This window comes from Crocuta crocuta, unplaced genomic scaffold, assembly GCF_008692635.1.
Source record: "Crocuta crocuta isolate KB4526 unplaced genomic scaffold, BGI_CrCroc_1.0 scaffold742, whole genome shotgun sequence".
NCBI classification, from domain to species: domain Eukaryota; kingdom Metazoa; phylum Chordata; class Mammalia; order Carnivora; family Hyaenidae; genus Crocuta; species Crocuta crocuta.
This window is the reverse complement of record NW_027530354.1, coordinates 1208751-1214654: the sequence shown is the minus strand read 5'-3', so window position 1 is coordinate 1214654 and position 5904 is coordinate 1208751. Positions and strand designations below refer to the sequence as shown.

The following is a 5904-nucleotide window of genomic DNA, read 5'->3' as shown; positions in this document are numbered from 1 at the left end:
TGGGAGTGTTCTGCAGGGGAGGGAGGACAAAATAGGGGGAATGAGAGACAGGAGAGAAAATAATGACAGGAGGGTAAACTGGGAGGAAAGGACAAAAGGGGAGTAGTTAAGCCACATTTAGTACCCAGGTGTCCTCCTCAGAATTCTTGTTGTTGGGGTTTGTGTTTTAATTTTAAGGGTTATTCTCTTATTTCCTTCTGTTGCGAGGACTACAAGCTTTCTATGGAGAACAGACTGTAGAGTTTTTTTCAGATAAAGCATGTCTACTTCTTTCATCTTCTTTTGTTTCCCCGTGGCAGGTGCAGGGGTCACGGTGCTGGTGGTGTTGATGTCAAGGCAGGTCCACTTGGTAGGCAAGCATCTGACTGAGCAGAGAAGCACTCCAGCACACAGCTCTGCCCCACCATCGTGCAGAGGCTACCTGGCTCCCAGGGAAGATTTCAAATGTAGAGTTTATTGGAGGGACCTTCTTTCTTCTACCTTCCCACTTGGAGCTTTCCTCTGACTCTGTCTTCTCTCAAAGTTTCCATATTGATGACAAATGAATCTACAACTCTTGTCCTGACCTGTGTCCTGGCTTCAGTCACTCTCCCCTGCTGTCTAGATGTTATGTATCTTTAAAGTCCTGGGACTCTTTTCTATGTCTTTGCATGCCTGAGACAAATGCCACAAAACTAGGCAAGTTATGTCTGCTTACTCATAAATAAAAACTCTTTCTTGGCTCCATTATCATAGTAGCAGCTGTGGTGGCCATACCTCTTTGTGTGTGTCTTGGACATGGAGGTCTTTATCCACACCCAGGAGCTAAACACCCTTCAAGTGACCAGCCAGGACATGGTTGCCCAGATCTAGGCTCATGTAGCCTTGCTGGAGGGCATCGCTCCAGAAAATCAAGTTATACTCCCAGTAGGCACAGTGCTAGAGGATGAGGCTACCCTAGGTCAGTGTGGAGAGGAAGGTCTGAGTACCCTGGAAGTAGCTGGCGCATGACTGGAGGTAAAGTCCATGTTCCCTGGCCCATGCTGGGAAAGTAAGAGGAAAAACTCCCAAGGTGGTGAAACAGGAGAAGAAGAAGAAAACAGGCAGAGCCAAGTGGCAGATGAAGTACAACTGATGCTTGGTCAGTGCTGTGCCCACTTTTGCAAGAAGACCCCAATGCCAACTCTTAAGTCTGCTGTAATCCTGGCTTTCCCCGAAGTACAACTGATGCTTGGTCAGTGCTGTGCCCACTTTTGCAAGAAGACCCCAATGCCAACTCTTAAGTCTGCTGTAATCCTGGCTTTCCCCGAAGTACAACTGATGCTTGGTCAGTGCTGTGCCCACTTTTGCAAGAAGACCCCAATGCCAACTCTTAAGTCTGCTGTAATCCTGGCTTTCCCCGATAAAGTCACTTAGTCAAGTCAAAACAAAACCAAAAACATCTCAGATTTAGCATATCAAATTTGACCATTTTTCCCCAAACCTGGACTTCTTTCCAAATTTTCCCATTTTTCATAAATGTCAGGATTCTCACCTGAGGATCCAAGTCATCATTGTTCCTTGCTTACCATTTTTTGTATTCAGTTTGGAAGCAAATATTTTTGATTCTTCCTTTTTTGCCTCTTTTGCATCTATATCCCCCTTTATGCTCCCATCACCATCCTCGTTTGGACTTTTTACTACTTTTCATCAGTACTATTATGATAGTCTCTTGGTTTATTTCCCCAGCCCACAAGCCTTCCTTAATCCATCTTGTATATTGCTGCCAGATTCCTTTTCTGAAGAGACTGCAAAACGGGAGTCTGAGACTGAGAGCCTATCCAAATTCAGATTTGTCTGAATTTGCCTGGTGATTGCATAAGGAACTCAAGATTTTAAAAGGGCATGGTCACAGAAAAGTAGAGAAATTCTCCACAGTTGTGGTAGGCAGCTTCTAATATGGCCCCAGTGATCTTTCCTCTGGGGTATTCATGCTCTTGTGTAATTCTCTCCCCTTGAATGTGGGCTAGACCAGCTGACTTACTTCTAACAAATAGAATCTAGTTAAAATGATAAAACAATGAGATGGCACTTCAGAGACTCGTTTACAAAAAACTATGACTCATCTTGCTGCCTCTCACTCACTCTCTCCCTCATGTGCTCTGAGAGAAGCCAGCTGCCATGCTGTGAGCTGCCCTATGACAGGCAAACATGACAAGGAACTAGTATCTCAGCAAGAGACTGGAGCCCTGCCAATAGCTATGTTAGTGAGCGTTGATATGGGTCCTCCCCCAGGTGAATCTTGAGATGAGACCACAACCCTTGCTGACATCTTTATTGAATCTTGATGAGGAACTCTGGGCCAATGGACCCAGCTAAGCCTCGATTCTTAACTGACAGAAACCATAAAATAATAAATGCTTACTGTTCTAAGCTGTTAAGTTTTGGGATACTTTATTAGTAGCAATAGACAACTAATACAACAGTTTAGTGTATATAAATCCAGATTGTTTTTTCCTCTCCCTCTATAACTTATGATCAGAATCAAGGGGATAATAGGCTATGATAATAATTTTTGGCAAAGCCCTGGTAAGAAGTAGCTTGCTGCTTCATGGAGCAAGCAACAGAGTATAATATATGATGGGAGTAGCAAGGGAAGTGGGAGGAGCTTATAATGGACATCAGAGGCACATCAAAATCAGGAGACATGACTATGACCTGGGTACTAAGCCACATTATCTACATTAGAAACGATAGGCGATGTCATGACAACAATGCAGAATATATGTAGCCATCATTAGAGTCCATCACAGGGCACTGGAGAGAACACAGGATAGGCAGAAAAAAAAAATTAGAATTACTCATGATATATCTTGGAGTCTTCTTAAGTGGTCTCAAGGGAGCTGGTACAAAAGCCAGAAAGCACCTTGTTTCTTTGTACTATTAGGCCCCAATTTATCTTCAACATAGGTGGGAAATCAGAAATATAGACCTAATCTGCTTCCATCATGTCACATCACTAGTTCTGTTGCTTGCTTTTGAGCATTTTGAGCATTCCAACATTTGACTTCTCCTTCTATTCCCTGTCTTTACTTTAGCCAATGGATGCGCTCATGCTCTCATAATGCATTGTATTCACTCTCAGTAGCCTTACCACTGACTATAATCTCCTTTTCCCTCTTTATTTAATGTACATTCATTTGTAAAGTTCAAGTGAAATCTTAAATTCTACATATCATGCAAAATGATTTAGACAATTTCTTTGTATCTACCATTAAGTTAGGGAATATCAATCAACTAATTGAGTATAAATTGAGTATACCAATTTATTTAGAACATAGCCAATAATTGTTAGACATTCTCAGGGGTATACAACATGTGTATTGCATGGCCACTCCCCTTAAAGACTCTCAATTTTATTATAAAGATACAATCTTCCTCTATGAAGCAATCAGAGAACATAGACAAGATAAGTATATTCTTAATCCTTTGAAAATAAGTCAAGTTGCTGCTTAGAAGTGCTTACCTTTTGAAAGGAAAGGAGAGATTAAAATAGTTTTTGTTGTTTCAAAGTAAATTTCTCATTTCACCCTTGGCATTGATTATAAATGGGAACTTCCAGGTTCTAGTAATGGCATAGATGGTTGCCTAGAAGTTAGTCCTTACTTGAAGCTGATTAATCAGTTATTCCTAGTGAATAACTCAATCCTACTGCTCTTAGCTATCTGTCACCAAATCCAGATGTTTGCATCCCAGAGAGAGGTCTTGAGGGAGTAGGTGTAAACTAACCTGGCCAACATACAAATTTAACATTATAACTTGTTATGTGATGCCTGCTACAGATTATCCAACCTATTTCCTGGCCCCTCTCTTCATCTAGGCCCATATGAATTAAAATGCAGAAAATCTATGTTCTTTAAACTTGTTTCATAGCATGATTTCACTCTATCACTGAATACTACTTCCTTTCTTTTTAAAAATGTTTTCATTATTTATTTTTGAGAGAGACAGCATGTGCAAGGGAGAGGCAGAGAAAGTGGGGAACAGATGATCCAAAGTGGGCTCTATGCTGACAGCAGACAGCCTGATGTGGGGATTGAATTCATGAACTGTGAGATCATGACCTGAGTGAAGTCAGATGCTTAACCAACTGAGCCACCCAGGCATCCCTGCTTCATTTATTATAACTTGTCTATCATGTTTGTCCCTGAAAAAGAATATAATCATACTTGGGAATAATTGCAAGTTGTTAAAAATTTCATAATAGGATAATATTTTGAAATATCACCTGATATAATCTTTACTTTTGATAATTGTTATTGTCCAACCCTTTACCCAAGAAGAATGAAGCAACCATTACTTCAGAGCATAAGCAGAACCAGCCAAGAGCAAAGAAGAAAGTGTTCATCTTTAGGTCTCAAAATAAACTTTTGAAAGTTAGGTTCAAAAATCATGAAAGCACAGGCTTCCTGTAACAATAGCCTTGCACTGGAGAAAAAAAAAGGATTTACTAAATTACCAAAGCTTCTCTTTAAAGGTCTAGAATCATAAAGCATAGAGATTTAGTATAAGCTATAGGGGAGAAAGGATGTACAATGTACATTATGATATTTTCAGAGACAATTTCTAGTTGCACCAGAGAATGAAGAGAGGAGACACAAATGAGGTGAGTGTGGTGCTTCTGATAGTGTTTTGGCCCTCCCCTTCTTCCAAGGTGGAAATCCTGACTGGGAGCTGGGGTGAGGAAAGGTAGAGAGGTCTGAGAGCAAACAGGACTTACACTTTTCTTCCCAACTGGCACCGAAGTGATCTGCATTGATTGACATTGGGATAAGACTGCAATTATCTGTGTTTAGGTCAGGAGAAATCTCAAGGGAGTATTTGCTCCTCGTTGCCTAGGATTTATGCAAGCCAAGGAAAGGTGCAGAAGCCCTCCTCCTCACTCCCACCCCCACCAAGGAAAACTAGTAAAACTGTTGAGAGAGTACATGGACTTGTTAGTTCTCCAGGTAGGGATGAGGTGTGTAGATGTCCCTTCCAGAGGCTGTGACAGGGACCATAAACATCAATAGTAATAGCTGTTGACTTGTCCTAAATACAGATGGAACCCATTGGTTTAGAGTATCATAAAGACCACAGGGAATGAAGCACCCAGAGCCATCAGGGAGTATCCCAGGTCAGCACATGGACCAGCTAACTATCCCTCTAAGGTCACAAGGTTTCACAAATATTCTGGTGCCCACATGCCATCTGGTTAGAAGCAAAGGAGGAAGGGGAGGGAAGCTATGTAAAACTGACACCATCATCTCCAACATGATGGGTTAATCTGGAAGAGACAAATTTTCAAGAAATTTACCTTTAATTAGAAAAATTAAGGTTCTCATACCCATCCCCAATCCTGCCAGTCCTTTTCAACCCATCCCCTCATCTATGGAAGCAAGGTCATCAGAGAAAGTTGAGTTTAGTCTCACAGAACTCTCATTACCATTCTCCCTTCTGAATCATAATGTCTCTAAATCTGACACTGCCTACAATAATTTCTTCCTTTCCAAGTATACTTGAAGGAGCATTAGGAATATGTAGGGTCCTAAGAGTCAGTGATTGGTTTTGAAACAGTTTTCACAACACAGTAAAATCCATCATACACTAGATCAAACTCCAGATGCATAAATTCTGGGGGTAACAATTTGCTAGGTTAATGAAATTAAAGGTCTGGTTAGGGCTGGCTAATCACTGATCACACTGTGACCAAATTTATATCATCTCTGAATTCACAGTGTTGCAGGATGCTTCATCTGGGGGTGGTTAGAGTACTTGAAAAACATATTGTCATCAATATTTAAAATGGCTAAAAGACTGCACCCTTTTTTATGAAACAGTTCTATTTCTTCCTTTAAAATCAGAGTGGTGAAAAATTTGTGGCAATCCTTTAGGTGGTAGTCATCT

The 5904-nt window shown here is 40.9% G+C and overlaps 1 pseudogene; it reads left to right on the top strand.

Annotated features, from left to right (window-relative positions):
* The first annotated feature begins 777 nt into the window (after positions 1-777).
* Positions 778-1180, top strand: LOC144233044 (ubiquitin-like protein FUBI pseudogene; annotated as a pseudogene).
* Positions 1181-5904: the final 4724 nt, after the last annotated feature.